This window comes from Rutilus rutilus (assembly GCF_951802725.1).
Source record: "Rutilus rutilus genome assembly, chromosome: 4".
Lineage (NCBI taxonomy): Eukaryota > Metazoa > Chordata > Actinopteri > Cypriniformes > Leuciscidae > Rutilus > Rutilus rutilus.
In genome coordinates this window covers 45,920,754-45,933,133 of record NC_140212.1, presented here as the reverse complement: position 1 = coordinate 45,933,133, position 12,380 = coordinate 45,920,754, and positions in this window count along the sequence as shown.

Genomic DNA, 12,380 nt, shown 5'->3' with positions numbered 1-12,380 from the left:
TCAGGAGTACTTTGGAAAACCGTTTTCACTTAACACAGTCTGACGCTGCATTAAGAAATGCAACTGGAATCTCTGTTACTCAAGGAGAAAGCTATACATCAGTTCTATGCGGAGATGCTGGCGAGTTCTCTGGGCCTAAGCTTATTTCAGATGGTCTAAAACCCAGTGGAAATGTGTGCTGTGGTCAGATGAGTCCATGTTTCAGCTTGTTTTTGGAAAAAAATAGACATCGAGTTCTCAGCCCCAAAGACGAAAGGGACCAAACCAGACTTTCATCAGTGACAAGTGCTAAAGCAAACATCTGTCCTGGTATTGGGGTGCATCAGTGCACACGGCATGGGTGACTTGCATTTGTGTGACGGTACCATTGACATTACGGAGTGCCTGCCTGCAGTCCAGATCTGTCTCTCACTGAAAATGTATGATCCATCATGAAAGGAGAATCGGACAGTGGCAACCACAGAATGTTGAGCAGCTGTCTTGTATCAGACAAGACTGGGCAAATATTCCACTTGTAATGTATTCCAAAATAAAATTAGGTTGGTCAGTGAAAACATTGGAAATATTTTCTTTGTACATTTGTCAGTTAAATAAAGGTTCAAAATAATGAACAAAATTCACTGAATGTTACAAAATGTACCAACTTTTCTGGAAATGGGGTTGTACTTGTAACCTTGATATTTTGCATTATCTCTCTATGTTGTATCGATTTAGCTGAAAAAGCTGCATCCACACTCAGGCATCACACAGAGGTAGAAAGGGAACAAGGCACATCAGAATCCAACGCTTGTGTCACATCATGTTCTGTACAGTCTGCATAAGTTTCATTTAGATGCAGCGAAAAATGTTATTGCACTGCGTAATAAAACATAACTAGAAGTCTGTAAAGTAGTAGAAGAGACTCGCCACCTGTGATAACACTTTGATCAGAACACAATTGCAAGGACAGAATAAATCCTGTATACTGAAATATTCCTTCATCTTATTGATTTTTGAAGGCAGCACAGATGTATCCTTCACTGCCTATAATATCCCACAATCCTGTGCAATCCGTGACAGTTGAGCTGAAAAAAAAGGAGGCATCTAAAAGTTGTGATTGGTGGTCTGTTTATGAGTAAATATGTATTGCTAATTAGTTCAAATTAATATTGTAGTGATTAAATATTCACTTATTTATCACCAAAGCTCTCTCTATTTTCTTGTAGATCATTAAATAGCCTCAGAAGTCTGTCTGAAATCAGTTTCATGGGATAAGATCTTGCACAAATGCTGCCTGCAATGTCATTGTCTGATAGGGCAGTGAGGCAATAAGTCTGTAAGCTGCCTAAGCTTTCATAGCCTGTGTCATGGCGGCGATGGAAGACAAATTCAGTAATTTTGCAGAGAATCTTGATGCTACTGCTTCAAATGTTCAGGAAAAGTTCGCAGATGAGGGAGTTGGAAACCCATGTGTCTGACACAGAAGATAAGGTCGAACTCAGTGGATTCTAGACTGGCCATGTACATAATGAAAGTTGATGAGATGACAGGGAAGCTTGACGACTTGAAAAATCAGAGTAGATGGGACAAGATCATTATCACTAACTTACCTGAGGACTTGACCAGCAGCCAGGGGAGTTTTTCAAATCCTAACTACCACAGTTTCTTGATCTGGAGTGTCAAGGTAGAGGTAGCAGGAGCTGTTTGAGAGTCGCAGATTGAATATTCAACAGGATCTCTTGCATATGGTTTGCCAGAAGTGTCGCAGATTTAATCACATCTGCAGCGCTCTTTCACAGTGACAACAGTTCATTTATATAGTGCCTTTCCCAAGCTAAATGCTTTAAATACCCACATGGAAAAGGTTTGCTAAAAACACCTGTGATTCTTATATGTTCCAACAGAATATTGTAAGGGACATATATGCTGCAAAACCACATATATAAATTGTATAATATTAGTGTATTTTTAATCATATTATGTCATATATGTCCTACATACAACTAAAGCCATATAGATTTTCATGATGTAAAAACATAGGAAAATAATGCTAATTTAATATGAATGTCCAGCATGGACGTGTATAAAACAGTGCAGTTTACCAGTCAGTATAAGGCTGTACTTCACTCATGCTTGTTCTTATCTTGTCCTAAGTCCAGCCCTATGCCTGTAGTCAGTCATGGTTATATACTGTATAATCACCCTTAGATGAAACACAACATTTAAACTACACACACAAGCACACATTTTAATTACAAAATTATTTATTAGAGTGTGTTCTACAAGATACAGTTGCATATTTCACATATCACTAGTTTTCATTTTAAATCCTGCGTCACCAGATTTCATTTTCATTTGTGACAATGTCTCTAAACTTTATCACAGTACTACTATGGTATACAACATGCAGTTCTATTCTTAACCTACAAACATAAAACTTTACTAAATGTCGAAGTGATTCGTATGCGTATCACTCTAAAAAATAATTCAGTGGCTTAGTAAATATCAGTAATAATTAACTTTATTAACTTAATAAAATCTCTGAATATCATTTACTTGATAGTTTAAGTTGAACGTACCGGAATAATTGACTAAAACTCAAACAATTAATTTTGTCAGAAATTTACAGTTATATTTAAGTTTGAAGTTTTTCACTAAAATAATTTAGTATTTGACTAACCAATTATTTATATAAAATACACTTAGCTAATATATTTGTGAAATTTCCATCACAATATTTGAGAATGGAGAATTAAACTGATTTGTTTCAAGAACCACAAATATTACTTAAATAAAATCAATATTATTAATATTTAACACGCATAAGAAATTTATTAAGTTTCCTCAATTAAATCAACGCACCCCTCCCCCGCCCTCTGACGTGAGTCTCCCTCTAAAGTCTCCAGAACAGTTCTCTCTCCTCTTCTCAGCGGCGCAGAATTGGTGCATTTATGTTTTAGATTATCTGTATAATCATTAAAGTGTTTTAAATCATTTTATTTCATGTGAAAGAACATACAGAGACACAATGTGACTCACCTAAGTTTAACGAGTGTCCCGCCTGTGTTTTCGCGTGATTGTAACACCTTGCATAAAAAACACACGACTATATTCCTAAAGGTAATGAATATAACTAATTTGGATGATAAAATGTCCTCATAACTGTGCACTGTTTGTTTATTGGCAGGTTATGGAGTCAGTCGCGTCGCAGCATCTTTCGGCTATGAGTGACGCAGGACGGTGGTGTAAAGTTCGAGGTTCCCCCGCAGAGGCGAGTCCGTCTCCAGCACGGGAAACAGCGCTGATAAAGTGGATACTGGATAACAGACCGGTTGATTACACTTTAATTACTTGAATGTTTAGGCCTAAATCAGGGCTCGACATTAAGGCTTGTCCGGGACAAGTGGATTTTTTTTGTAGGACAAGTGGAAGAGAAAATGAGTTGTCCCACTGGACAAGTTAAATTTCAAACAAAATAAAATGCCATGTTACTTCACATTATGTGCCACTCATTACGTCTATTTTACAGATTTAATTTTACCGATTTTAAACGAACAAATTTTTTTTTCACACAATCCGTCGAACCAGCGTCCAACTCAGAATGCTTTGATTGTCCAATCAGGAGTCGGTCCAAGTTTAAACATTTTTACCTGCCTCAAAGAACAGTGGTGGAGACTGGAGTGGAGATGTTTCTTCAGGCTCCGCAGCCCGGAAATGGAAAGATGAATTCGACTGGGTTATTTATGAAGACGGAGTAATGTTCTGTGGCGTCTGTCGGGGGCAACCCAACCTGGCTGACAAGCGTCGGCAGCCGTGTACTGTAAACAAGCATTAACAGCATTTGTATTGGTTAAATGTACATAGTTAAATATTAGCTAATGTTCAGATGTAAAGTAGCTACACGTTTTAAAGTATCCCTTGGTAAATCAGCCTCTACTGATACACCGCACACCAGCGTGCAAAGTATTACTTTGTATTATGGAGTCTGGAGATCCTTATTTCTTGTTGAAGGGGAACTCTATTCTTGGGACACGTTCCTTTCTACTGTTTCAACTGAATTTTATTCATATTGATAGTGTTTGGATGCTTTCAATGGTTTGTTCGAATTCTGCATTAGCAAAACACACAAAAATAAATTATAAAATTATAAATCTTTACCCGGTCAAGTGACTTTTGTGCATGGACAAGTGAAACATAAATTTACTTGTCCAAAGGACAAGGGCCTCAAAAAGTTAATGTCAAGCCCTGTAAATGTTTAATTTTTACTTCTAAAATGTTTGCAGACATTCTGTTTGTAGGCAATATTGTATACGTGTTAAAATAGTATAAAATATGCTGTATTGCTGTAGGCTACGCATCGACAATAAAGGCCAATGTCATGTAGTTATACTGGTGGTTGTATGGAATATTTTTACAAAGGACAAAGGTTTAGAGGAAATAAAAAAGTTAATATTACTCGTAAGTAGTGAATAAGATATAGCATGTGTCAAAATGATTTATGACCCTATGATTTACCCACCCACGACCCTGCACCTTTGTCCCTCTGACCAGAGTGCGAATTACCCCACCATAACTGCTGCTCCTTCACTTCTTCTATGACCATCATGGTCCACTACCATATCAATCCCCACCGTGATCGCCAAGTGCAACATGTGTTGTGCAACACACATACAAGGTCTAAACATGCGACTAACTGATAATCAGTAGGCTACAGAATATCTCATTGTTATTATATATCCAAAAGAGAACTGTTTTGATCAACTCCCAAAAGTTAGGAGTTAAGTGCACTGAAATACCTTTCTAATTACTAGTAAAAGTAATACCTTTACAAGAAGCCTATTGCCTATTTCAGGGTTTGTCCTGGCTCAAAACGAGGCGGAGGTGGTAAAATCATAATAGCCTAATGTATTTTAATAATAAGATAATTAAATGTGTATTTTTTTGTAGATCATCATATAGCCTAATGTGTTTCCCACATTTTTTTTGTGGGTGGAGCTTGGTATCTCTAGGGGGGTCAGGGGTCATGTCCCCCCGGAAGAAAATTTTGTACATTTTAAAGATAAATTCTTTAATCTGGTGCACTTTGAGTCACCCGAATCCACTGTTAAAAATAAATTATCCACCCACAAACCGCCTATATTCTTTGATTTAGATATCTGCATCTGATCATCACATTACAATTATTCAGATTCTCAGTGTTAAGCATGATACTATGGTAACATATCACACTGAAGTAGGCTGATTTAAAATGAACATTTATTTAAAATAAAAGTTCTTCTTTTGGCAAAATTACATTTCCTTAATAGCCTAAACAGAGGCTTTACTCCCTTCAGAATTAAATTGTCAATGTTTCATTACATCACTGTTTGAAAACACTAACACAAATTTTTTGTACCTTTATAAAGGGCATTTTCCCCTAATTTTATTAAATGTATGCTCCATCTTTCATTTCAAATTCTTAAATTTGATAAATATATTCAATTAAAATAATAAGACACTAGGCTGTTAACGTTACCAATCAAATTAAATAATTTACATTGAAAAATTATAACTGTATTAAATTAGATTATTTTAAATATTTTTGAATATACAAATAAGGAATGTTGAAAAGAACGATACTTTATGAAACTAGCGTTTTTTCATTCAACGTTGACACTTGCCTGAGAAGTTGAAGTCGTCCTCTATCTCCGTTGCTTCTAGCCACGGTGGTTAAAAATGGTACGGTCCACAATAGGGGTGTCTGAAATCGCTTTACATTAAAATGTTCCTACAGTGAAAATAGGAGTTGACTTGTATTGTAACTGTAATTATATTTTTTCACAATATCAGAAAAATTATCTGACCCCCCCAAAACTGATATTTCTGTCCCTTTGGGGGTCCCCCTGTAATTCGAACTATGCCTCTGACCCTTTTATAACCGGTGGATATTTGGAATACCTCTGTTGATTTATGTCCCATGGTATGCTCTAGTGCAGGGATGGGCAACTTCGGTCCTGGAGGGCCACTGTCCTACAGAGTTTAGCTTAAACCCTGATCAAACACACCTGAACAAGCTAATCAAGGTCCTCAGGATTACTAGAAAATTACAGGCAGGTGATTTTTTCGGGGTTGGAGCTAAACTCTGTAGGACAGTGGCCCTCCAGGACCGAAGTTGCCCATCCCTGCTCTAGGGTCTAATATGTCTGTTTGATCAGTTTGAAGATTTAGACTATTGTCTGATATCAGGCTGGTTCTGTGTGCCACACGCAGGCATCGCCCCCCTCCCACCCTTCCAGCACAGGGGGCTGGGGACTGTGGAAGTGAGAAAAAGAGGTTTTCTAATAATGAAATTAAGGATACATTTAACAGAACATATCATGAGGATGAATCACACACACACACACACACACACACACACACACACACAGAGTAATTATTGTAATTATGCATAATTTATAGTTATTAGCCTACTATAGTAACTACATGTAACGTGTAACAAGGACACTGTAAAATAAAGGACTACCGAAAATTTAACAGCAATTAAGAGAAGACACTAAATGAGAAGGAAGAGAAGCGAGACAAATGAGAGAAAAGAAAAGATAAGCTAACAAAGGAGACAAAATGAGAAGAAATAAACAAGAAAGGATGAAATGAGAAAAGATTAAATGAGAAGAAAATATATGAGCCAACAAGAGTTGAAAACGAGAAGAGGAGAGAGTGAAGCTGAAGTCACAGACACACACACACACACACACACACACACACACACACACACTTCATGATCAGAGCCTTATAGGTTGAAACACCTCCCTTAATTTAACAGGTTGGACAGAATTCGACTGGTAACGTTACTGATAATAAAACCACTTCAACAAACAAATACTCTTCTTTTTTATTTTATTCCCAAGTGCACTACAGATAATCAAACAACCGAGCAGTCTTTGTCTTAGACTTAGAGCATAAAAGAGAGTCAATAATAAATTAAACTTATAATAGATCAGAGTTAGATGAATAGGACGATGACGGGGATGAGATGATTAAGATCCAAACGGTTATTTGAGAGCGATGCAATGTTATAATCCAGTAACGTTAAGCCAATCGAGTGTGAAATGTAGATAGGCAGCCCTTTAGATCCGTAGCATCAAACCCACGGTGTTTAAGGAAGAACGAGAGGTAAATAGTGATCAAATAAGGAGAACACATGCAGCATGGACCAACAAAGGTATCAAACAAACTCCACCAAATATCCAAAATGTCCAAAAAGTCCTTTCTATAGAAGAAAGCAAATAATTCACATTAGCCTTTGCAATTTCCAATGCATCACGTAACAAACATATATTCGACAGTATACTCACGTCTGAGGGTAAACTCAGGTAGTCAAGAGTTCAACCGTGGGGTTTCCCTCTACCAAAACAAACTGACTTGCCCGTCTGTGATCCTCCAGTATTCTATTAACTCTAGCGCCCTCAAGCGGCTGCCAGTGGTAACACATGTTAGCCCCTATGCATCATTCACAAGAAAACAATGAAAAACAACATAAAAAACCAAGTAACGTTTTATACTGTTACAGGTAATGTGAAAATTAATTATGTCAGTGTTTGATAGTGTATCAACAAAAGTTTGTAAAGAATTTTTTTAAACAATGTTGATCTTATTCTATTATTTAATAGTTTTTATTTTTTAATTAGTAAATAGCGATGAGTAAATGGCTCAGTGCGGTTTGATTTATTTTCAGATGGTTTACTTTGAAATATAGGAAAGACTTTAATAAATAGAATACTTTTCACTATTGGATTAAATGAACCAAAAAATGAACCTAAAATGACATGACAGATCACGTAATAGCCATAAATTGATCAGCAAACAGAGAGAAAACATTAAATCTTTACATTTTTGATGGTTTACATTTTTGGCTAGTTGATAAATTTTGTTTTCCTCCATAAGTTAGAAAGGCTGTTATCAGGCTGTTGTGCATTAAAACCAGAGCGAATATATATTCTCATATACAGGATAGGATAGGACAGGATATACATATATTACAGTACAAAATCATTATGTCTATGGAAACCCCCATAAAAATGCTGGTCTCTACCCCCCCCGCTGCTGTGACTCACACATTTAGTCTCGAAAACAAACTTTTTGAATTGGCCGTAAAATTTTGGGGGGATTCGAAAAGGTCCTGTTTGTCACACTCCGTTTGTGAATTTGCTTTGTTTTGCAAATGTATTGAAGCAGTTTACAACCGCAGGGCATCCAAAGAATGCAGAATGCGTTCATTTCATTTAAAGTATATTTTATATTATATTTTACTGAACCGTTTGAAAACGTTGTGTTTCATATATCACCTTATGTTGATTTAATTAGGATAGAATATATATTCGCATTGGTTTTAATGCACAACAGCCTGATCATCTTTCTAACTTATGGAGGAAAACAAAACTTTATCAACTAGCCAAAAATGTAAACCATCAAAAATTTTAAGATTTAATGTTTTCTCTCTGTTTGCTGATCAATTTATGGCTATTACGTGATCTGTCATGTCATTTTAGGTTCATTTTTTGGTTCATTTAATCCAATAGTGAAAAGTATACTATTTATTAAAATCTTTCCTATATTGAATGCGGAGGGTGGGAGGGGGGCGATGCCTGCGTGTGGCTCACAGACCCAACCTGATATCAGACAATAGTCTAAAATCTTCAAACTGATCAAACAGACATATTAGACCCTAGAGCATACCATGGGACATAAATCAGCAGAGGTATTCCAAATATCCACCGGTCATAAAAGGGTCATATTGGCCCCAGAGGATGAGCCCAGGGTCAAAGGTGCAGGGTCGTGGGTGGGTCATGACACATGCTATATCTTAATCACTACTCTCGTATATAAAAACAGTTAATATTACTCATAAATATTGTTTTTTAAATGTTTTCCCCCAATTATTTCTACTCATTTTTATTTGTTAATGTACCAAATCCATTTAATCAGATCTACTTAATAAATATTTTTTACTTACATTTACTTAGTTAATACAGTGTATGTAATTGATTTCACTGCTTTAAATTTTAATCAATATTTTAAGGGTAAAAATGTTTCACCAAATTTTTTTAGTAAATCATATTAAAAGTTTTTAGAGTGCATCACCACCAGAGTTTATGTCACATATACAAAAACATATTCCAGCCAATTTTCAACATTTTAATCACTGTTTTAGAAACATATTATTGCAAATGAACAAAGTTGAGTCAAATATGTTACGATTTGTTCACAAACAACAGGCCCAGACAATTAATGTGATTACACGGTCTCACAATGTCATTGCTTTTCAACTGCTCTTTCAAATCCTGTAGGAAAATGAACAGTCCTCATAAAGGTCAGTGATATTCTGACAGTAATCCTCGAACCAGCTTCTGCACTGTACAGTTTAAACATCTGCCAACTGCATATAAGTGATGTTGGTCATCAAAACATGAAATCTGTATGAAACACAGGTGCGCTGGAAGCTGTTTCATGGAGGGGGGGCTGGGGGCTGGGTTGGAAAATATGTGACGTCATTATGTTGTGGCCAACGACAAGACATGAAATTTCTCTGTACTGTATATGTGTTGTAGCCATTAAAGAAAACATTTAGTTTCATATTTATGTTTAAATATTATAGGCTAATGTTATTTTTTAATTTAATCGATGTTGATTATGAAAGTGAGCATATGCAGCATGAGAAAGATAAAGATACATCATGAGATGCATATGACTGGAGACATGGAGTGGGTAAGACATGATTTTTACCACTTCATTGAGTTTTGTTTTGTAGAAAGACTCTTTTTAAAAGATTTTCGTTTTGTATAAATTGTATCTTAATTTTGATCAATGTTTTATCAACCAATTGCCTGTATTTAATAAATAAGACGCAAATATACAGCAGACAATGTAATAAGGCGCCAGCACGATCACTTGCATTGCACGTGAACTGGAGGGCGCCGAAACTCAGCTTGTGCATCACAGATTTTAGAAATATAGGCTATCTATTATAATAATAATAATAATACATTTTATTTGTATTGCACTTTACACGTGAAGAACACATCTCAAAGTGCTACAGGTGCATAGTTAAAAACACTGAACATAAAAACAGTCAAAAACAGCAAGAAACAAAATTATATTAAGAAAATGCAATACAAAATAAGTGAGTCTTTAAATTATTTTTAAAAACCTCAATAGATTGTGGCGCCCTTAGGTGGTTGGGGAGGGCATTCCACAGTCGAGGCGCAGCCACCTGGAAGGCCCTATCTCCCATAGTGCGGAGTTTGGACTTGGGAACCTGGAGTTGGTGGGTGTCAGAGGAACGGAGATGTCGGGTTGTGTTTTGCCTATTAATGAGTTCTTGGAGGTACACTGGTGCGCTGCCATAGACACACTGATAGGTCAGGAGACAGATCTTATACTCAATCCTGAACCTAACAGGAAGCCAGTGAAGTTTATGGAACTGTTATAGAAAGCTTGAAAAGTCTACTTTTAAATAAAACCTATTCAAAACGAAAAGAAATAGGCTACACTCTGATTATATCCTTTGAAATGTGTATTTCACATGCATTTCTCTCCGGGGTTCATGGCGAGTCCACATCGACAACTCCAATTTTTGCAGCGACACAGAAAACACCATTTTATTAATAAACAATTAAATGTCTCCTTGCTATTTTGGACACATTCATAATTTTGCCGGTTCTTTGTGGCAAGCTTAATGCATGCGGCCGTGCGCTTGAGTGCGGCTATTAGGGGTGGCACGGTTCACAAAACCCACGGTTCGGTTCGTATCACGGTTTTAGGGTCACGGTTTTCGGTTCTGTACGGTTCATGTTGTTGTTTTTTCTTTTAATCTTTAACACTCCAAAAATTTACTTCAGCATATGATATATAGCTGAATTATCTAATTATTTATTTATTTATTTCATAAATGGGGTGTGTTTGCAAAACGCAGCTTCTCATTTCCCATTCTGAAGTAATATGAGTGAGCAGTCACCCTGAGGAAACTTTCAGTGGCCCTGGAGGTCCATCATCTGTAGAGCTACGTGGGCTGTGTTGGACCGTTATTTGTCAATTTATCCTCGTGTCTCGTCATCATAGGCGGGACATGTCCCCACCATTTTTTGCCAGGGTTGATATTATCTTGCAGCACGGGTGTACCAATACAAATAAATAAAACATTTCCAGTTAACTAGCAAAGTATTTGTTTCATTCGTTTGTTAAATAAGAAATGTGTTTTTTTAATCAAGTGATCAAAGTGCTCGTTGCAGTTGCGATCAGTGGTGCTGATACAGTGTTCTCGTGGCTCGCGCACACACCGCAGCGGCCGCACATTCATCACTCGGACGCGCGCTTCAATCCATTGAGGAGACTCAAGGCTACTCGTTCCGATTAAATAATAAAACAAAATTCATACAAATCGGTCCCTGCTTGATATACAACCGCTGATAAACATAATCGGTTTTGATAAAGAAAAAAATATATACGAGCGCAGATTAGAACTCAGAACCTTTGATACGCTTGGCAAGTTCTGCCACTGGACCATTAGGCTACGTGGAACAGTCGATCTATGTAGCCTATTTATTCACATGAAAAAAACAACATATAGTGGAGTAGATCTCATTAAATGTCTAGGTAAACTCAGTGTAGGCTACTATATAAATCGATTGCTGGACATTGTAATGTAATTCTACATATGTCTGATTTATGATTTAGCATTGTATTAGCGCGGGCACGAGGCTACATTGCGCATGCGTCGAACCGTGCAAACCGCGCGACGCACACGCGCACCGAACCGAGACAAGCGAACCGAACGGTTCGGATGTTTTTTCATGTACCGTGCCACCCCTAGCGGCTATACATGCTCATTATCCTGTATATAGCCTATTTAAGTAATAAAATTAATATAAAGGGGCGATTTGTACACTGATGGCTTAAATGAACAACTACTAGTCGACTAGAAAAAAACTTTAGTCGGAGGCAGCCCTTATTCCACATATTTTCGAACCAGCAGGCCATTCTGGGTTGAGCGACCCTGAGCGGAATGAGCGAGGGAGAGGAATATTCAGAAATGCGCTCGATCTCCGCTCACGTGCTCTGATCAGAACAAAGCATGACAAATTCAAACTTTATTTCATTTTCTCCGTAGCTTGAACACTCACTTAATTAGGCATAAGAGAGTTAGTTAACGCTGTCCATTTATTTATTTTTTATTTCATGTTTTTAAAGTACAATATTATATTAGTCCACAGCCCCCCACTTGGGGGGGTACCTTCCCGCGCTACTGGAAACACATACACAAATGACACAAAATGTGTATAAATTCTATATGACTTTAATTTGACTAGATTCAATATAAGAACTTTAAATTATTTGTTCTATGAATATCAGTTATTTTCTACTAA